The 10,583-nt window shown below is 35.4% G+C and overlaps 2 pseudogenes; both read left to right on the forward strand.

Annotated features, from left to right (window-relative positions):
* The first annotated feature begins 1,318 nt into the window (after window positions 1-1,318).
* LOC110701721 lies at window positions 1,319-4,787 on the forward strand (annotated as a pseudogene).
* Window positions 4,788-7,131: 2,344 nt separating this feature from the next.
* Window positions 7,132-9,409, forward strand: LOC110701486 (annotated as a pseudogene).
* Window positions 9,410-10,583: the final 1,174 nt, after the last annotated feature.

A 10,583-nucleotide genomic window follows, 5' to 3' on the forward strand; every position in this document is an offset into this window, starting at 1 on the left:
AGTCTTCCAACCATTCTTCTATAAGTATCTGGCTCAGTCAGCAAGTCACTATCTTCAGTTGACAATTTGAGACCAGTAGACAAAGGAGTAGCAACAGGTATACACTCCTCCAAACTTGTATCAGTGATGATGTCTCTAATGTATTTCTTTTGTGAAAGAAATATCCCTTTTGAACTTCTTGATATATATATTCCAAGGAAATAATTCTGAAAACGGGTACACCATGCGCATGGTAAGGTGCACCCGAAAAGAACATTAGGCATATTTTAAAGAACATGTAAAAAAAAAGAACATACTAGTTTTTGAAATAGAACATGCTAGTGTTTGAAAAAGAACATGCTAGTGTTTAAAAAAGAACGTGTTTGTGTTTGACAAAGAACATACCTATATATTTTTAATAATATGTTCTTCTATACTTATGCTCTTTAACATGTGAATTAAACATGTTTTTTGGGTTTCAATAGTACAAAATATGTTCTAAAAATATGCTCTTTTAATTTGACTCGTATGTTCTTTGAATTTGGCTCTTTTTTTTTTTTTGAAAGATGCTCGTATGTTCTTTAAGGTAATGAGTTTTTTTTTTTTTTTTTTAAATTATGTTCTTTAATTTATGTTCTTTAAGACTTTAACGCGTGTTCTTTTTACCACCCCCACCTTCTCCCCTCCCCCTTTAAAAACCAAGCCTCGATGATATACAGGGTAACAATTAACGGACACGCTGAAATTGTCAATATCACAATTCAATAGTAAGCTAAACTTCCAAGTAGATAAACCAGTAGCAATAATCCAATAGAAGAACATCGTATTACATCAAAAAGAACATTATCAGAAACATTAACTTTAAATAAAAGAACATAACTTTAAATAAAAGAACATAATACAAATTTGAAACAGAACGTCGTATTACATCAAAAAGAACATTATCAGAAACAATTAATAAATCATTAAATCATTTCCTAATAAACAGATCTACCATTAGTTGCATTTCAAAATTCCAAATTAACTCATGAACAATAACAGAGACCCTACCAAACAAATTTAAAATTTTTTTTAGTACACTAACAACTTGAAATGCCAAATTAAGTGAGAAAAGGATGTTGAATGAGAAATTCGCACTTACCCATCGTTTTTGGCCTTCATAATTGCAAAAATACTTGATTAATTTCTGAAGATGATTTGGTTTTTGAGTAAAATAGGTTTCTTTGAAAGGGGGAAGATGGAGAAGATTGAAATTTACTTTTTTTTGCAAAGTAAATTTTAGGAGAGATAAAAAGTAAATGTTGAAGTGGACCCTGAAATTTTCAGAAGCCCATTAACTATGACTGTCCATCCCCAATTAACTGCGCGTACTTTTAAACACATATAGAATGTTCTTTTATTCATAGAGTGATGTTCTTCCGACGCATGGTACACCCATGGTACACCCATGGTACACCCGGGTGTACGAAACTCTAATTGAAATAATTCAGTTCACCAAGATCCTTGATTGTAAAAGAATCATCAAGATCTTTGTTAACTTCATTTATCTGAGAAACTGAAGTACCAATCAATAACATGTCATCTACATACACCAAAATCACCAAGAATTCTTTGTGCTTCTGTCATGTGAACAAAGAATAATCCTGCTTTAATTTGACTGTTCAAAACCCAAAGACTTCAGCATCTTACTTAGCTCCTTGTTCCATTGTCTAGAAGCTTGTTTAAGGCCATAAATCAACCTCTTGAGTTTACACATCTGTTTAGGTTGTGCTTTACTGTAACCAGCCGGAGGCAACATATACACTTCCCACTACAAGAAAAAGGTCAATTTCCGACGGATGTATTCTGACGGAAACGAAATCCGTCGGAAAAAACGAAATTTCCGATGGATTTAAATTCCGTTGGAAATTTCCAACAAATTTTGATTTATTTCTGTAGGAAATTCCCGACGGAACTAAATTCTGTCATTTCTCTTTTCCGCCTCATCTCTCTATCATTTATCTTTTCTGCCTCATCACTCTGTCATTTCTCTTTCTCTTTCCCCTTCTCCTTTTCTCATTCTTTCCCATTCTCCTTTTCTCTGGTCCTCTCATTCTCCTTCTCTCTCTTCTTTAATCTCATCCTTCTTAGCTTCTCTCCTCTTCTTTCCCATCTTTTTGACCACCTCAAACGACGACACCACTGCAACAACAACGACACCACCACCGCACATCAACAACAATTAACGAATTTTGGTGGTGGTTCTACGGTGGCACAGCAACAGCAACAATAACAACATTAAACGCGGCGACCCGTCACCCAAGAAGGTTTTTCTGTAGATCTAGTTTAATTTTTAAAAAAACAATTCTGATTATAATTATTTTTTGATGTAATTGTAATGTTATTTTATACATAATTGTATATTTATTTTTTTTGTTTATCTTTTTTCGGATCTTTGTGAATGTTTATGGTGGTGGTGGGTGGCTATCTTTGCATTCTGATTTTATTTTGGGTGGCTGTTATTTGGGCGGCGAGGTGGAGATAAGAGATTATTTGGGTGGTAGGTTGAGGATATTGTTTAGGGTTAGGGTGGTGGGGAAGGATACTGGTTAGAGTGGGAGAGTTTTTCGGGTAGGTGGTTTGGTTGGAAAACGGGTTGGGCAGGTGGTTTGGTGGGAAATGGGTGGACGTGGTGGTGGTGGGTGGTGGTGTGGGGTGATTTTTTAAATTTTTTGGTAGGATTTCTCGACGGATTTCTTTGGGAAATTTCCGGCAGAATACAGTCCGTTGGAAATTGTTCGACGGACTTTTTCGGAGCAGAAAATCTCTTCCGACGAAGGAATTCCGTCGAAAAAGTGTTTTCGTCGGAAAAGGTAGTTTTCCCTACAAAATCTTTTCCGACGAAATTTCCTTCTTCAAACAAAAGAAAGAACCCTAATCTCGAGTGAGATTCTTGCTCTGATACCATATAGAAAAGTAGAGAAAGAGAGGAAAATGTAGAGGAGATATTATTTCTGTAAATTGTAGAAAATGATTCTTACAACCTAATAATGAGGGAAGTACACTATTTATACATGAGTTAGTTACAACAACTGACTAACTAAATAAAATAATAAATGTAATAACTCTATTAGTTTTTCAATATTAACATGTTCTTTGTATATTCTATGTATCATGTAGTTGATATATATACTACGTAGTACATGTATGATATCGACTATCGAGTTGTTTGGCTAAAGAAATTAGGATCGTTATACCCTAACACACAGTAATAAGCAAATACATCCTTAGAAATAATTTATTTATTTATTTAAAAAACTTTGGTTTATTGACTACACTTTAAAATGCATGTTATAAACAACCCTTGGTTCCTTGCCCAACCTCTTGCAATAGCAAGATCCCCAATTCTTGTAAACTAATAATAAAGTTATAAATTCTAGAATATTATTATAAGATTTGATAACTAATTTCTTATAAAAATTTGATGATAGTAGCTTTATTTGTCTATATTATATGAACTTATCGGAACTTATATATTTGTGTGAATAGGAGAAGACTTAAATGAGGAAAAAGGCGGAGTTCGCCTCCACGCCAATGGAAGGGCCTTAAGGCATATTAGACATCATCATAGACACCACGAACACGAAGGAGGTGACACAGATGTGAACGTTGGGCCAATGACTGGAGTTGGGGTACACACAAGAAAGAATGGGGGTGGTCACACCGACGTTGACGTGGGGCCGATGAACGGAGTTGGAGTCCACACAGGGAAGCCTGGAAGAGGAAAAGCCGATGTACACGTAGGGATGGGAGGAGTAACGGTCGACGCAGGCCCTGAAAAGAAGCCTGTTTACGGGTTAGAGTACATCCCGGCTTTAATCCATTTGATTATAGATATGCACATTCGCATTCTAGTAGTAACACTTCTAGTAGTAACGACTATTCCAGCGATTCTGATGAATCTTTTCAAGAAGAACCAGGCCGTTCATTATTTTTCTTAGAGAAGGACATGAAATTTGGACACTCAATGAAATTGCACTTCAAACAACGAACCAATGATGCCACTTTCTTACCAAGAGAAAAGGCGAAGACACTCTCTTTCTCTTCAAACAAGATTTTGGATATCCTTCGTGAGTTTGCAGTCGAACCAAACACAGAAGAAGCCAAGGTTATTAAGGAAAACAATTGAAGGGTGCAAGAACAGGGGCATCCAAGGGGAGCAAAAGTATTGTGCCACTTCCCTTGAGTCCTTGGTTGATTACGCGAAAAACACTCTAGGGAAAAATGTTAAGGCTATGTCTACCGAGGCCAAAATTATTGGCAACAAGATCCAAAACTATACAATTGCAGCAATGAAAATGGTGGCTAGAGATAATGAGGCCGCGGTGTGCCACAAGCAAAGGTATGCTTACGCCGTGTTCTATTGCCACAAGACTAAGGGCACATCCGCGTATATGGTGTCCTTGATTAGCAAGGACGGATCAAAGGCTAAGGCAATGGCTATTTGTCATAAAGATACAAGTGCTTGGAACCCACAACATTTGGCATTCCAAGTTCTTAATGTGAAGCCTGGAAGTGTTCCTATTTGCCACTTCTTGCCCGAAGATCACATTGTATGGATATCAAATTAGACTATAATTAATGTTATTAGGACTAGATCTTTTTTTTTTATTATTTTTTATTCTATTTGAAGATATGTACTTTTGGAATTGCATTTTCTTAAGCATGTGCACAACCTATAACTTGCCTAGTTATATGTGTTTGATAAAGAGAAGACAAGAGTCTCTATGTAATAAGAAATGTTTTACTTTCATTATAATCTTCCTCATATATGCCATTCTGATAATTCTTTGATCTGCAGAAATTTGTACTTTTGAACTTAAATGTACAACCAGAGGCTGCCAAATTGAGAGTGTTTGGGTCAGGTTGTAGAGTTATAATTATGAAGTTCACCATAAGGCTCGTGTTTAATTCCTTGCTTGACATTACATATCAGATACGCTTTAGATCTCTATATAAATATACAAAAAAAAATATATATAAACAATCAATATAAGAAAACGTTTATTGTGACAACATCCCAATATGATGAAAAATTTTCGACTTGTTAATGAGACCTTGGTAAGCCTAGTTGGTGAGGAGGCCGCCCCAGTTGATCTTCTTGATCAATTTACAAAACAAATCAAAATGGCAAAATTGTAAATAACGTGAACAGTAGCCGCATGCTATTACCATTTTGCCCCAGGTTTAATGATGGAAAAGACACTTTTACCCTTACCAAACATATGCTATTACCATTTTGACCCAGGTTTAATGATGGAAAAACACTTTTGCCCCAGGTTTAATGATGGAAAAGACACTTTTACCCTGTTGATTGACAAAATAAATTGATCAACAAGATCAACTTGTATTTTGCGGATTATAATACTCTCTTGTACCTGTATCTACTACTACATGAATAGATTTTCGAAATTTCTAGATCATTGAACCAAAACTCCAAAAGCATTATCGCACTTTAGAGACCTATTGGTAGGTATGTTTAAGACGATAGATGATGGTTAAGCCTAAGAATAGGTTTTATACCCTATCACGTACCCTTGCTTTGACTTTCTTTCTCTGCATGGACTCATGTTCATACCTTTTCTATCTCCAAAAATACCCCTAAGACCAGCCAAGATGGTACCCATTGTGCCACATATTGGCTGTTTTTTTTTTTTCTTTTAAGAATGATGTATTTTTAGTGCCCATGACTTGTGCCTTAGCTTGTTGCCCATGACTTGTGCAAGTTCCACCTTAATTGCGCCTATGCCTAGGCCTTGCCGGGTAGCAAGTTTAAACACAACTAACCCTAATACTCTTTGTTTTGTGTGTGTGTGTTTTTTTTTTTATTTTATATGGTGTTTAGAGAGCTACAAAGGCGGGTGATGTAAATTCCATGATCCCCTTGAATCGGGAGAAAAGCTCTAACCAATTGAACTATTCCTCGCTCTCACATAACAACTGTGAAATTAATTAACCAAAAAAAGGGCTTAAAAACCAAATACCTAATCCTCTAATCGAAGTAAGCACGATTGCAATCAAATTTTTAAAGGGAGAAACCATTAAATATAAATGTATAAAATTTGATCTTCATCTTTTCAAAGATTGAAGATATCCACAACTATATACTTTGTATAAAACAAATGATATATAAAAGGATATTTATCAGATTCAAATTTCTCTCGCACATGCCTGAGTTTTTATTTATAAATTGATTTTACAATTAAAAAAAAAAAAAGACATATATATATATATATATATATATATATATATATATTTTTTTTTTTTTATATATATATATATATATATTGCTTACTTAGTATTTTGTCATATCATTACCGTTTTAAAATGTGAAACAAAATCAAGGCGACAAATAAATCGTCATGCATGTCCGTCATACACATAATTTAGATTAAGCTGCTGACAATTTGTACGTCGTAGCTTTTTTATTTTAGCTCTGTACAAAAAAAGTTGTTTAGATCAAGATCCTATTCAGTGATACTGTTCAAATAATTTAATCAAATCAGTTTATTGCTTAACTATCACAGGATAAGCACATCTTGATCTAAACAACTTTGTTTTAAAGAGCTTGAATATAAAATATGACGGACAAATGTGATAGATTGTACCATGGAAATGTACAAACACCCAAAAAAAAGTTTACAAATAGACTTTCTTAGGGACCATTTGGTATCACAATAGTTTTTATGTTTTTTTTTTCAATTATATGATAAATGTCCTACAAAAAATAAAAGATTAATCTAACTCATAAATATTAAGAAAACTGACAACAAAAAAGTGAAAGCTATTTTATGATGAGTGATCGTGATCAAGGAGGGGATAGGTGATTAAAGACAATCAGATTATTAAAGACAATCATATTACACTACTATGATGTGTGATTATGTGGATGTCAGCTAATTACATGCATCATTTACTTGTCATGGTTTCCTCTAGTCTTTTTTAAACAAATTTTTATGTTGTCTAGCGTATGTAACTCATAACCAAACACTTATTATATTTGTTCTATATAATTAAACCCTTAAATTGTTTTTGGATCGATGTATCAATGTATGACATAACTCCTATAAATAACAGTGTTAGTATACTTGTTCTACTCACAAAAGCCTCAATTCAATCTCCTCTAAACTCCCTGTAACAATATATAGTTCCATAGTTGTTATAATGGCAAATCACCTCTTACTCCTTTCGTATTTATTCTTGGTAAGTCTTCTATGCATATTAATATAGAAAAATAAGTATCTAAATTGTTTATCTATGTACAATAATTTCCTATTCATGATATAATATACTTTGTAATAATTAATGTTGAGTTTCATCCACCAGCTTAAATTTTTTGTTGATTCGATCTTCTAATATAGAAGGACACAACTAATTCAAGTTATGTTATTTAATCATATACGAAGTACTCGTATAAATTTTGTTTAATTTACATAATTATCTATATATTTATTATTTGTCTAGATTGCTTTGGTGGGATTGGGAAATGCTGCATCAATTTCTCCAAAAGCATACTGGAAACTTAAGCTGCCTTACACACCCATGCCTAAATCTATCCAGCAATCACTGGTGGCAGGACCCCCAATATCTGGTTTATCTCAAAACTCCATTTCTTTTTAATTAATACTTCATCCGGTTTTTTCTTTATTTTATTATTAGTTTCTCGACTACAAAGCCAAATTTTACTTTAACAAAGTAAATACTCTCTCATTCTTTTTTGTTCTTCATATTTGGAATGTTTCGATTGTATATTCCAAACTTTACTTTAATTTACGTTAGTTTGAAGTTATTGGGTACTACAAAAACGTTAGCATGACCAAAAAAGAATGGAGGGTGGAGTACCGTAATAGTTTTACCATTACACATTCATTTATTATTTTGATTAAAAACTTCAAATTAAGATTTCTATTACATTGAATATTATGCAGAAGGAGGCGAACCAATGGACAAGTTGTTATCTGGCGGCAAAGCTTCTTTGGAAAGCCTAAATGGTTACATTGGACTACTATCCTACAATAACAAAGAGTCGTCCTTATTAACTTCTTCTAATCCACGATATTTATCTAATAATAAACAAGGATTAGTGACTGTGAACAGCTATGGTGGATTGTTAGCTTACAGTAAATTAGGTCCACACTTCGATAATAAACAAGGATTAGTTACTACCAACAGTTATGGGGCGTTATTAGCTTATGATAAAAAAAATTCACATCTTGATAATAAGGAAGGATTAGTTACTACCAATAGCTATGGTGGACTGTTAGCTTACAATAAAAAAGCTCAACACGTTGATAATAAGCAAGGCTTAGTTACAACCAATAGTTATGGTGGATTGTTAGCTTACAATAAAAAACGTGATATTAATAAGCAAGGATTAGTTACTACCAACAGTTACGGTGGATTGTTAGCTTACAATAAAAAAAGGTATACACGTCGATAATTCCAAGTCATCTCATGTTGATGATGATGATGCTAATAATGCAACTAAAGATCAATTTTTCTTTGTAGAAAAAGATCTTTACCTTGGAAAAAAAATGAGTTTACACTTCCAAAAAAGCACTAGAAAGGGTTTCTTCCTACCTCGTGAAGTTTCCAACCAAATACCCTTTTCATCCGATAAAGTTGAAGAAACTCTCCAAATTCTTTCCTTAGACCCTAAATCAAAAGAGGCATATGTTCTCTCAAAGAGGATCGAGCTTTGCGAGGAGCCTACAATCGAAGGAGTCGAGAAGAAATGTGTGACCTCACTCGAGTCCATGGTAGACTATGTTATCTCCAAGATTGGTACATGTGTGAAAGCACTCACAACACAAGTAGAGAAAGACTCAACAACGGAGTATACAATCAAGGGGTTGAAAAAACTTGTTAAAGATGATCGTGAGACCGTGGTTTGCCACAAGATGGGCTACCCTTACGCCGTGTTTTTCTGCCATAGGACAAAGACAATAAGGTCTTACATGGCTTCCTTAGTAGGAAAAGATGGTACCAATATAGAAGCAGTTGTCGCGTGTCACATGGAATCGAATGATTTCTTGGACAATTACGCGAAAAATGTTCTTAAGATTGTGCCAAGAAGTACTCATATTTGCCATTTCCCACCTGCTGAGGATACCGTTATCTGGGTTCCCAAGTAGAGTTGCACGTACTTACATGTAAGCGCGCTTGTAATTGGTGTTGATCGAACCATTAATTGATGTTGTGTGTGAGCTTAAATAGACAATCTTAGCTTGTAATTGGTGTTGATCGAACCATTGACGTTGTAGCAATCTTGATTTCACAATCAATGCTGAATTCAAATCATAATAATGTAGCTTTTGGTCCTCGTTTAGGCCAAAAAGTGAAACAACTATCCAGTACATGTATCAATTCCCCCTATTTTTTGTTGTCATCCATACATACAAATTTTTATGTGCACCATGGTGCATCTAAAAATAGGTGTGTTGTGCGATAGCAGAAACAAAGATCGAAAACAATAAAGAAACAACAAAGAAATTCAATGCAAACAATAAGAACAACAAACCAAGAATTAAAGTGGTTCACTATCAATGTGATAGCTACGTCCAGGGGCATCAAGATCAAAGATTTCACTATAAACTGTAAAGAATTACAAAGATGAATCAAGTCTTTCTCAAGAATGACTCTTTCTACCCTCTTTTCGCCCTAGCACTAGTAGAAAGAAGGTTTTATAGTAATCCCTAAATAAAAGATACTTGGGCTCCAAGATAAATTAGATAACTCTAAATAACCGCAAAAAACGAGTCTCTATCTTATTCCTCTTCCGCCCGGTCAGACCGGGCATTGAGTACCTGGTCGGGCGCGCGAAGCAACGTCCAATACGAGACACTTTACACTACTTACCCTCACCGCCTGGTCTGCCAGGGCATGGCATGCCCGACCGAGCATTGGGGATTGCAAGATACATTGTACAGCACATCTTCACCGCCCTGTCTGCCAGGCCATGGCATGCCCGGTCGGGCAGTGGAGGGATGCAATGTAGTTCGAGTCACCTAACCATCTACAATCTCCACCTTGACTAGAACTCGTAGTCAGCAAAACGATCCCATCAACACATAGTGAAAACATCTCAAGTCTAACCCGATGCAAAGCTCATGCAGAAGCCATACATCCCGATAAGTCTCCAACCAAGAACCGTCCCGATAAGCCTCCAACCAAGACCCATCACATACTCGTCTCCAAGTATAACAACTCATAATTCTCCACCTGCATCACAAGCCCCGGGCAAGCTCCACCTTAAGGTCAACATGCCTACACCAGAAGCTCCCCAACACCGCCCCTAAGGGCCTACTACATCACATAGTAATCAATATTTAGCAAGTCCAAGCAATGTTTGAACTTACTAAGTGGAACAGGCTTAGTGAAGAAATCAGCCGGGTTGTCAGCAGTCCCAATCTTCTTCACCTTAACCCTCTTGTCAGTACGTAAGAAATGATACCAGACATCAATGTGTTTGGTTCGATCAAGGTGCACTTGATCTCTAGCTAAGAAAATGGCACTTAGACTATCACAATACACCGTCGCAAAATCCTGTGCAATACCCAGTTCAC

This window comes from Chenopodium quinoa, unplaced genomic scaffold, assembly GCF_001683475.1.
Source record: "Chenopodium quinoa cultivar QQ74 unplaced genomic scaffold, ASM168347v1, whole genome shotgun sequence".
NCBI classification, from domain to species: Eukaryota; Viridiplantae; Streptophyta; class Magnoliopsida; order Caryophyllales; family Amaranthaceae; genus Chenopodium; species Chenopodium quinoa.